The sequence below is a fragment of the Podarcis bocagei genome (assembly GCF_964188305.1).
Source record: "Podarcis bocagei genome assembly, chromosome: 2".
NCBI classification, from domain to species: Eukaryota; Metazoa; Chordata; class Lepidosauria; order Squamata; family Lacertidae; genus Podarcis; species Podarcis bocagei.
In genome coordinates this window covers 27,009,034-27,021,131 of record NC_138126.1, presented here as the reverse complement: position 1 = coordinate 27,021,131, position 12,098 = coordinate 27,009,034, and the positions used below count along the sequence as shown (strand labels likewise).

Sequence of the window (12,098 nt, the reverse complement as noted above, 5' to 3'; positions counted from 1 at the left end):
AAATCGATATTCCAACCCAGAAGGACTCTTCTTACGTTCTCAACAGTAGTCTGCTATTCTGCGTCCGAAAGCAGCAAATTAGAAACAGGGCCGTGGGCCGTTAGAAGTCAGCTTGCTCTGTGGTCCATCAACCCAGATGGAAACTGCCGCGATGTTGCAATCCCTGGATAGCTTCCTAATAACACAGACGGGCCCCACTATTGCATCACAGCACCGCCTTCTTAACCAGCGTCCCCTTTCAACGGCAAAATTCCTCGGCTCTTAAGACAACTCATAAGTTGCCCTCCAGCAAAATGTCACTAGAGTAGGTGTCTCGGTGATTTCGAAGCCATTCCCTGAGTTTCCAGTGATTGATGTAGGACAGAGATGATTATTTTCCTTTGTGCATTCCTTGCAGAAAGCAATCAATATATGCAATCTGAGAACTGTATGCGAACAAAGGGGAGCAGGCAGGCACCTTTGTGTACAACATGTGCAGCTCAATATCAAGGTGGTTTGCTTTATGTGTTAGAAACATGGGCCATTCCGGAGGCTGTGTTTTCTCAGCTGCTTTTCTTTTCTTTCCAAAATAACCTTTGCTTAATTATTGTGCTGGCTGAATTAATTTTAAATGGTTATAATCTGCACAGATTTCCCACCCCCTTTAAGAAAAAATATAAATGGTTGGCATCTGTCTGTCTTGGGAGACAGCCTTCAGGGCTGATGTCACACCGTTGGAGAGTTGAAGCAGCTGCTGTGGCTGTAGAGACTAAGACAGGAGAGACATGTTTTGTTGCAGCTGGGACAGATGAAGACATCCAGTTGTGCTGATGCAGCAGGTCCTACACACGAGTAGGAATCCAGCAAAGACACATGCCCGACTGGCATGTTCTCTAACCTCCTGGTCGGTCATTCGGGAGCTTCAAAAGCTTTATTCAGCCCGAACATCACAGCGACTGATACCAAGAGGCATGAGCACACTTCAGGATCAGCAGAGTATAGGCAGTCAGTGTTCAGACTCAGTAGCACAGCTTTTTGGCTAAACTACGTTTATTTACATATATACACTCAGAGCATCGCAACTCAGCTCCTTCCTCTTCAACATCAAACAGCAAAGAGAAATACAAATCCTACATCAAAAATCCTACATCATGGAAACACAGTAATATAAACATCCTGTCTCTGTCACTTCCCACAATGTGGAGTGAAAACATACACCATCATGTGATAGAAACAATCCCATGACTGCAACACGGGGAAAGAATCCTAACAGATGCACCATGGTGTTTTCTCTCTCCAAACTTCTACCAGCAGTCATCCCTTCTCTGGTCACTGCTGTGGACACGTGATCTGAATGATTATCTTCAGACTCTGCAATTGTCGGCAAGGGATTCCCACACAGTGGGGTTGATGCTGCCAGCCTTCATGTCATGTTGGCAGACAACTTTGTAACACAGAGTTGGACTGCCAATGGGCCTGGTGTGTGAACATGCTGGGAATGTGGGCTTGGGAGAGCACATCTTTGTTTGGGACGCTGTCCTGCCATGTGCTGCCCAGAATCTTCACGTCGCTCCTGGTGGGTGTAAGTTGTCCATGACTCACTTCCATAAAGCAGCATGCTCAAAACATTAGCCTGGTAGACCCTCATCTTGGTTTTGGGTGTTAGCATCACATTCTTCCATACCCTTTCAGAGAGGCAAGCCATGGCGGCAGCTGCTTCACCAATACGCTTCTCCGGCTCAGTGTTGATGGAGAGGTTGCTGGTTATGGTGGGACCTAGGTAGACAAAATTGTCTACCACCTCAAATGTGCGGTCACCAATGCTGATGCATGGAGTGCTGGTGATGTCCTGACCTGGGGTGTTGGACGTCGTCAGGCTCATGGTAAGGCTTGGGCAAAACAGTTGATGGGGCTCTGTAGAGCTTCCTCAGAGTGCACTGTCAAGGCTGCATCATCTGCAAGGAGAATTTCTCGGATAAGGATCCACCACACTTTTGTCTTGGTGTAGAGACATGCCAGGTTCAACAGACCTCAATCGTTTCATGAATGAATGAATGAATGAAGACACAGTGTCTTCAGTCAAGGAGAGCAACAGAAAGAAGAATATGCCAAATAGAGTTGGGACGAGAAAAATGTAAGGTAACAAAATTTAAATCAATATGCTAGTGTCTGCTTGTGTTTTGGGAAACCTTCTCCCCCGCCCCCGATATTTCTGAACTGCAACTCCCATTAGCCTCAATAAGCATGTCCAATGGCCAGCATTTGTGGGAGTCATAGTTATGGAACACATGGAAGGACATGGTTCCCCACACCTATTAAATTAATAACTTATTTTTTAAAAAAATCCTAAATTCAACATAAGGATGGCTAATAATCACCCTTCTAATAGCTAACTAGTACAGGACATTAGGGGTTAACTGGTTATTTTCAGCCTACCAGATAACAAACTGGAAGGTGTAGATTCATCGCAGGTAGCAGATAGGCTGTCCTAGTTGTGAAGGGAAGGGAAATATTCCTTGAATTTGCTGTTTTTGTTGACTGCTAGTCATGTACCCAGGCACTATCTCTGGGAGTAACTGGCTTTGAGAAGTAGATCAAGGCATGATCTCGGGAGAGAACAAAGGATTGTATGCCAGGTTGGAAGGGGTATTAATTGGGCAAGTTGTACATAAGTCTCTAGACTTAGTAACAGCGACAGCCAGATGGCGTCTAAATCTACATTTATTTTGTTCTAAAAGGTGGGAGGGGGGAGCCGTGCGTGCTTGTAACTGATCCTTGTTAATCCTTTTTCCGAAGAACTGTTTTCTTTTCTTTTAGGAAACTTTTAATCCTGTTGCATTCTCTTTGAATATCCACCACTAGCCTAAGCCAAACCAAGAAGTGTTTTTTGAGGGGGATACAAAGGAAATTATGTTTTGGTGGAAGGCAGCGGGGGAGGGGTGGATAAGGATTTTTCACCTAACAGCAGAAATAAGTTAATGGGAAGGGCTGGGCAAGCAGAGAGCTACAACCTGACTTGGCCAGGCACTGCCTTTGTCACACAGCACAGAATCCAGGGTGCAGCTGGGGTGCTGTAACACCACCAATAGAAGCATTCCCATACCTTCTCCTATCTCCCCCATAATATCCATTATCTGTTGTGGTAAGAAACTGAACTTTTAGTGTGGAATCACCTGCACTCTGAAACTGCCTGCCTATTAACATCAAGCAGGAATCTGCTTAAAACATTTTTGTTTAGGCAAGTCTAACCTGAACCATACGGGAGGCGGGTGGCGCTGTGGGTCAAACCACAGAGCCTAGGGCTTGCCGATCAGAAGATCAGCGGTTTGAATCCCCGTGATGGGGTGAGCTCCCGTTTCTCTGTCCCTGCTCCTGCCAACCTAGCAGTTCAAAAGCATGTCAAAGTGCAAGTAGATAAATAGGTACCGTTTCGATGGGAAGGTAAACACCGTTTCCATGCACTGCTCTGGTTTCACCAAAAGCGGCTTAGTCATGCTGGCCACATGACCTGGAAAAACTGTCTGCGGACAAACGCTGGCTCCCTCGGCCTGTAAAGCGAGAGGAGCACTACAACCCCAGAATCGTTTGTGACTGGACTTAACTGTCAGGAGTCCTTTACTTCTTCTTTTTTAACTTGAGCCATACATGTTGACATCTTTTAATCTTTTTCTTTTCTTTTTACTGTTAATTTTTAAACTATCTTCAAGTGTTTTTCATTTTTTTTAAATCTGGGTTTTATCAACAATTTTACTATTTCTTGTAAACTGCTTTGAGGTTTTACTACAATCAAGTGGTCTACAGTGGTACCTCGGGTTACAGATGCTTCAGGTTACAGACGCTTCAGGTTACAGACTCCGCTAACCCAGAAATAGTACCTTGGGTTAAGAACTTTACCTCAGGATGAGAACAGAAATTGTGTGGCAGTGGTGTGGTGGCAGTGGGAGGCCCCATTAGCTAAAGTGGTACCTCAGGTTAAGAACAGTTTCAGGTTAAGAACGTACCTCCGGAAGGAATTAAGTTCTTAATCTGAGGTACCACTGTATACATTTTGTTATATGAATGGGAAACAAATCTCTTTCTTGGCCACCACTTGCGTAGGGGTGGGGAACTCTGTAGTGTGATGCCGTCATGCCCTGCATTTTGTAGCACCACACTTTATTTGGGACATGAGGTGAAGATGGTGCCCAACATTTGCTGTTGGCAGCAGAGCCATTACACTTTTTCTCCCATCCTAAAGTAGAGGGTATGTGTTGTTATCCATTCATCACTCTCCTTTCTCCTTTCCGTCCAAATGTTTCCATTGCGATGCTGTCAAAATCCTTAAGAAAAGCAAACAAATGCCAGCATCGTGATGGGGGTTGTATTTTTTCCCCCTTCTCAAAAAAGTGCTTAATGAATAAATGGTTGCGGCAAAGAGGTCATAAAAATATCTTTGCTGGAATGAACAAAGCTAACTACGGAGCAGCTGGTGTTCACTTCACAAATGCCGCAACAATTGCATATATAAAAGCCTCCACTTTCCGGCTTTGCTAATGTGACCCTCTAACACATCACTGCTGCTTTTAGAATTGCTGCATGATTCATGCGTGTTGCAGGGTGGCCATTGTGTTTGCGGTTTCAGTGCAGTTCTTGAATGCTTTGATCTGCCTCTTAAAAGCTGAAAGTAACAGGAGCGTGCCAAGGTCTTGACTCAGGCTCTGTAGAATCCTTCATGCTGAATGTCTCCATGGGTTTGGCAGCATGCAGAAAGCCATACTTGATTCAGAGTGGCTCTTTTTGTGCCCCAATACTGCTCATGGAAATCGCTGTTGGGAACTGTCTGCAAGTCAGCCAGTGTGGTTAGATGACCACAGGAATGTTCACCATTCATTCATTCATTCATACCATTTATATCCCACTCGTCTTCCACAGAGCTGATTCTTCTTCTACCAGCCCTCAGTAACCTAGTACACATTCTGAAGTCTTGGTGGACTTATTTGCAAGCTGCCCATTGGCTCCCCCTGACCCTGGAGGACTGGACCAGACTGGGATCTGTGCCTAGGCAACGACAATTTTTGATCAATTCTGCCTCCTTATACCAAGATGAGGAATATATTGAAAGACAGATAAATTGTTTTAGTTATAGGAAATGAATCACTGTGTGGTCGATGGAAGTCAAAAAACCAAAAGTATAATAAAAAGAAATCTACCCCAGAAGGGTCAGCATCTCAGTAAAGAAATGACATTCGGGGATGTCTATTATAGTTACCTTGTATTATACATACGTTCTTACTTTTTGCGTTTGCTCTGTTTTCTTTTTTGTGTATTTTTTTCATTCAGTTGAAATGTTTGTATACTTTGTTTCGTTTGTATCTGCATAACGATTCAATAAAAAATTAATTTTTAAAAAAATTATGAACCTTAACTTTATGGCTACTGACACCTGGCTTGCACCTCCAGTTCTTCACTTAACAGCCCAGTTCTACAGAATTCTTAGTAATCTGGACCAATTGGCCATGGCTTCAGAGCTGGATATTCCACATTTGGAGGATTAAAGCACAAACTCCAAGGAAACAAAACAGGGGAAGGGATTCCAATCAGTACAAAACCTGGAAGAACCTCATTTCCCCAGAAGCTCCACACATGAGGAGCATCGGGTACCTGCACTACCACCACCTCCCAGAGCTAAGTCGGGCTGTCATTACCCTCTGAGTCCTAGAACTTCAGTCCAGAAACAGCAACAGAGCCACAATGGCGCTTCCTGACGCTGTTGGAGCCGGTGCTTGCTAATTCAATCAAGTCCCCTTTAACTATGAAGGCTTCCTAAGCACAGACAAAAATAGCATCCAGACATCTAGGGTGCTCGGCCATTGAAGGAACTTATTATTATTATTATTATTATTATTATTATTATTATTATTATTATTATTATTATTATTCTTAGTTTACAAAAGTATGTGCAGTGTCTCTTTTTTCAAGTTACATTTTCTACAGGTCAGTTTCATTTATTGAGACTTTAGTGTTACATTAGGAAGAAAAAGGGGGGAAGAGGTGGAGGGGGCCGTGGTGAGTGGGGGTGGGGTCTGATGGCAATGTTTCTATTTTACTTAATGAATGTGTGGGGTTTTATGTCAGCTTCGTTTGTGTAGGTTCTCTTTGCTATTCGCTTGTGTTCCTTTGGTGGTGAGAGAGGTTGAATCATAGAATCATAGAATCATAGAATCATAGAATCATAGAATCATAGAGTTGGAAGAGACCACAAGGGCCATCGAGTCCAACCCCCTGCCAAGCAGGAAACACCATCAGAGCACTCCTGACATATGGTTGTCAAGCCTCTGCTTAAAGACCTCCAAAGTAGGAGACTCCACCACACTCCTTGGCAGCAAATTCCACTGTCGAACAGCTCTTACTGTCAGGAAGTTCTTCCTAATGTTTAGGTGGAATCTTCTTTCTTGTAGTTTGGCTCCATTGCTCCGTGTCCGCTTCTCTGGAGCAGCAGAAAACAACCTTTTTCCCTCCTCTATGTGACATCCTTTTATATATTTGAACATGGCTATCATATCACCCCTTAACCTCCTCTTCTGCAGGCTAAACATGCCCAGCTCCCTTAGCCGTTCCTCATAAGGCAACGTTTCCAGGCCTTTGACCATTTTGGTTGCCCTCCTCTGGACACGTTCCAGTTTGTCAGTGTCCTTCTTGAATTGTGGTGCCCAGAACTGGACACAGTACTCCAGGTGAGGTCTGACCAGAGCAGAATACAGTGGCACTATTACTTCCCTTGATCTAGATGCTATACTCCTATTGATGAGGCCCAGAATTGCATTGGCTTTTTTAGCTGCCGCGTCACACTGTTGGCTCATGTCAAGTTTGTGGTCAACCAAGACTCCTAGATCCTTTTCACATGTACTGCTCTCAAGCCAGGTGTCACCCATCTTGTATTTGTGCCTCTCATTTTTTTGCCCAAGTGCAATACTTTACATTTCTCCCTGTTAAAATTCATCTTGTTTGTTTTGGCCCAGTTTTCTAATCTGTCAAGGTTGTTTTGAAGTGTGATCGTTTTGAAGGTTGGGGTTGGCCTAGGGCAAATGGAAGAAGTGTTAGTTAAATTCAGCTCCGGTCCTCCGAGCTGATACAGCTCATCTTGGCTTGAGCTCAGCAAAGTATAATCCCGAGTCCGCAACGAAAGGATGAGGCAGGTATGGCTACATTGCTAAGCTTTATTACTAAGCTATGCTGAGAGCATACAAATACACATCTTGTCTCTGTGAGAAGCAGAGAGCAACTCCACAAAGAAACGACAGTACAAAGGAAACGGGAAACCAGTAAACGTCACATCCCATCTCCCTTTCCCGTGGGAATCCAACAGTATCTGGACTGTGGAATGAAAACATAGTCCTGTGACTACCAGCAGCTGCTCAGTGAGGGAAACAGAAACCAACAAGAAGATGCCTTCACTCCAGTATGGCTCCCCTTTATCACATACACAGCCCAACAAGATAATGACAAGAATCCACCAAAAGCACACAAGTCAATATGGCTAACCTGGTTCAAAACATCCACCCACCCCACTCACTCATGAAAACAAAACTGAAGGAACATTTGAACATGCGAAGTTTGTGTGAGAATACCCAGCCGACTCCACTGGGAGCTGTCCAGGGTCCTGCATGTCGCTGAGCTCTTGCCTGGACCTGGACGTCTGCTGAAACTCTCCACTTGAGTTCCCTTTAGTTATTTTTGCTGCAGAGAGCCTGACGGTGACGACCAGCAGGTGCACTGTAATATTACTAGAACATAATAATTCCACTACAATACCACTATGTGTCATCTTTTTCTTCAAATGTATTGGAGGATTCCTAATAACATAGACTGGAATCAGACATGGCTAAGCTAAGCATGAGCCTCATTGAGGGGAAATAAACCTAGGACTACCAAGCAGATGTGGTGGAAGTCACTGAGGGCTGGTTGCAGGTGCTTTCAGAAAAGCAGAGGCAACAGACCCTTGGTGTGGCTTACTGGAAAAGAATACCCCTGCCATCTGTGAAGAAACAACCCAGCTGTTACCTGCTGCCCCTGAGGCAGCCATGACTTTGGGCTCTCAGGTCATGATGATAACCAAAAGAAACTACTCATCTGTGCTCCCTCTTCCACAAGACAGGGGACTATTGTGCATCAATCTTTTCATTTCTCTCTATTTTCTTTATTTCACTAATCTCACACACCTCTAGCATTCAGGAGAGCGGGGGCTTGTCTATTTCCATGTGTTCCTTTCTCTTTCCTGGTTGATTTAGTCTCAGCACAGATCTGCTAGGTTTATAAACACCAACCCTATACCTTTGTGTTAGGAACAGTGGGTTGGGTAGCCTGACTAATTTGTCACAATGAACCATTTTACTATTTTATATTCCCGTCCAAGGCACAAGAAGCCATTTTATTCTGTTAGCAATCTTGTGTAAACAAAAATGCTAAGCCTACTAAGTTGTATGATTCTGGTTAGTTTCCCTAAGCAACCTGGCATCTATTGATGTTTGCTAACTTTTCCCCAAACTGAGCAAAGCAGTTTTACCATTAACAGAGTAGCTGCAAAGGAATAGTTGTGGAGCAGTTGTATCCACTCCAATAACTTCTGTGGCTTGCAGTCATCTTCAGTAAGGATATTCACATGTTTAGAGACATGTGCAGATCTGGAAACAAACATTGCCATCCACGTTGGGCAGCAAATTGAAGAGGCCATGAATTGTGTGTCAATGACTTTCAATGTGAGGAATGAGCAGAGGGGGGCAAATTAAAGAGGCCATAAATGCTTAAGCCATGGTTAGGCAAACTATGGCCCGGGGGTCGGATCCGGCCCAATTGCCTTCTAAATCTGGCCCACGAACGGTCCGGGAATCAGTGTGTTTTTACATGAGTAGAATGTGTGCTTTTATTTAAAATGCATTTCTGGGTTATTTGTGGGGCCTGCCTGGTGTTTTTTAAATGAGTAGAATATGTGCTTTTATTTAAAATGCATCTCTGGGTTATTTGTGGGGCATAGGAATTCATTCATTATTATTTTTCAAAATATAGTCCAGCCCCCCACAAGGTCTGAGGGACAGTGGACCGGCTCCCTGCTGGAAAGGTTTGCTGACCCCTGGCTTAAGCCTTAGGCCAGATATAGTAAGTCGCATGCAACAGTTCAATCACAGCCTATGAGACTGTTTGGGCAACGTGTACTCCACCTTATGCCATGTGACCTGAATGAGGTCCAGATCAGATACCTCACATCTGAATATGCATTGCGATAACGATGTACATGGGGATGCACATGCACACACAGAATGATGCATACAGAGTTCCAAGCTCAACTGGGGAATCTAGAGAGCCAGTCTTGGTGTAGTGGTTAGAGTGCTGGACTAGGACCTGGGAGACCAGGGTTCAAATCTCCACTCAGCCATGACTGTTCAATGGGTGACCTTGGGAGTCAGTTACTGCCTGTCAGCCCAACCCACCTCATGGGGTTGTTGTGAGGATAAATGGGGAGGAAGAAAGCTATGGATGCCACCTTGAGCTCCTTTGAGGACAGCTGGGATATAAGTGCAACAGATAAAATAATAGTAATCATAAATAGAGATGGCAGCTGCTTCTGAGTTTCCTCCAGCTGGGTTGAGATGTTGGTACCTGGGCACCAACCCATTCCAAAATAAGTCAGGGCAGTCCACTGCAGATGGAATGGGATGTATGGTCCCTTTAATGGGAAGCTGGGGGATTTGAGAGGTTTTTGCCACTTGTTCCCTCTCGATCCCTTGCAAATGGTGTGCAGGATTTCTTGCATCCCAGGGGTGACAGTGCTACCAGAGCAAAATGGGTGATAGGTGGGAGGCTTCGAGATTTAATGCATTTGCAGAATCTTGCTCCACAAACCGCTCATATTCATCTCAATAGGGATGGAATCAGCAGGTCATGCCATGCCAACAGGATAATTACAGGCAAAATGTATGAGATTCTCCCTTCCCCCGCCCTGCTCTCTGCAGCATTGGTTTATATCAAGCATGAATGACAGGGAAGGTACACGAGGTCAGAGCAGATTCATACAGTACAATAAAGAATTTGCAGTCTATTGTTGTGTATTAAGGATTTGAGCCAGCTTGCTTTAAACAACAGCAATAACAACAATCCATCATTTTTTTTCTTCCAGGAGATCTTTTCTTTTTTGAAAAAGAAAACAATCTTTTTCAGGATCAGACCCACCTCTCCACAGTTTGAAGCAAAACTCAAGGAACACAACACACATTTAAGCAATTTATTAAAAGCAATTGCAGCTGCCGTCCCCAATTTCCACACTTCTGCTGGGACTGCATTTCTCCACATTTTGTTATTTATTTGGCAATTTCTTTCTCATCCAAGTATGCCCCGCTCAGACACAGTGTGTGGCTTTTGCAAAGGTCTGGCTTTTTACCCAATTTCGAAGCTTGGGTCGCTGGAGCATGCAAAGGTCAGGGCAGCGTGTCACTCAAGGCCCCTAATATTTTTGTTCTCGTTATTACTTTCCACGGCTGAATCTATTATTCATGGAAGAGAGACTAATAATTAGAGGAATAATGAGAGCCATGCAGAGAGGTCTTCTCAATTTCCTAATCGGAGCAGAATGGGAGGAGAAGACCTCTCCATCAACCTTCACATTTAAGAACGTAAGCAGGAGAGCCTGCTGGAGGGGGACAATCGCCCATCTAGTCCAGCACCTTGTTCTCATAGCGGCCAAAAAGGCAACAAGCAGCAGCCTGCCTGCCTGTGACTCCCAGCATCTTGTATTCAGAGGCATGCTGCCTCTAACAGAAGAAGAAGAAACAGCCATCATGGTTAGCGGCTGTTGATTGCTTTAGCCTTCATGAATTTGCCTGATCCTCTTTTAAGGCTGTTTGAGGCAAGAACCCCTTGCCACAGAACTCCTTTGCTTTTCTAGAGGGGAAATCTAAACTGGTGGGGCTGTCACACCCTGTAGAGGAGGCACCCTCAAACTCAGCCCGCCAGCTGTTTTGGGACTACAACTCCCATCATCCCTAGCTAACAGGACCAGTGGTCAAGGATGATGGGAATTGTAGTCCCAAAACAGCTGGAGAGCCGAGTTTGGGGGTGCCTGCTGTAGAGCAAGGATGGGGTGTCTGGATTCACAGAATGCTGTGTGAGATAGTAAGTCTGCAGGCTTGAGTTTGCTGGCTGATGCAACTGGCTGATGCAGTCAGCCTGCAATACTTTCTATGGAAGGGCTGGGTCAGAAAGACTCAGCAGTAATGTGCTGTCAGTTGATTTGCTGTCATCGGTTTAAAGGGGAAACCTGTCCAGCAGTAAGTGGGTGGTGTAGAAGAGTGTGGTCAGAGAGAGAGAGAGATAGAAAGGTCTTCCTATTTGCCTTAAGGTGCAGCCAGGTACTCTAACTGTATGAACTGCTCATGTATTATAGACTGTAGATTATTGTATATATTGGTGTGTATATAGCTCACAATAAATATACTGTACTGCACTGAAGAACCTGGAACTCTGAGCATTTCTGTTAAAGCACCACGAAGAATTCACGACATGCAGAACCTCAGGCCCAGGAAGCAAATGTAGCCCTCCAGGTCTCTCTGTCTGGGGCTTGGGACTATTCCCCAAGCCAGACTATCACCAGCCCTGTCTTGCAACCTTCTTGGGTGTTTTCACCTGGCTGGGATGTGCCCTTTAAAAATAGGGATAGAACGTGTCCTTGAATTATAATAGTATGGTTCCGAAGTGGGCAACTTTTCGGTTCAAAGAAAGGGGAGTCAGAAGTTCATGGAAAGTATGCATGCTGAGGAGAAAAGCAGACAGAGAACAGCTTTTCTCCCTCATAACACTAGAATTTGTTAAATGCTGAGAGATTCAGGACGGACAAAAGCTGGCTTCCTCAAACTCGGCCCTCCAGATGTTTTGAGACTACAATTCCCATCATCCCCGACCACTGGTCCTGCTAGCTAGGGATCATGGGAGTTGTAGGCCAAAAATATCTGGCGGGCTGAGTTTGAGGAAGCCTGGACAAAAGGAAGAGCTCTGTCACACAGCACATGTTTAAAACTGTGAAATTCGCTCCCAGGACATGTGGTGATGGCCTCCAACCTGGACGGCTGCAAAGGATTGACGTCATCCTTCGG

At 44.7% G+C, this 12,098-nt stretch overlaps 1 long non-coding RNA gene across 1 annotated transcript; it reads left to right on the top strand.

The window, feature by feature from the left end:
* On the top strand, window positions 1-5,785 carry LOC308581764. The gene is made up of 3 exons (XR_014005262.1): window positions 1-490; window positions 1,988-2,113; window positions 5,419-5,785. It is a non-coding gene; the product is annotated as an uncharacterized lncRNA (long non-coding RNA).
* The last annotated feature ends 6,313 nt before the right edge of the window (window positions 5,786-12,098 follow it).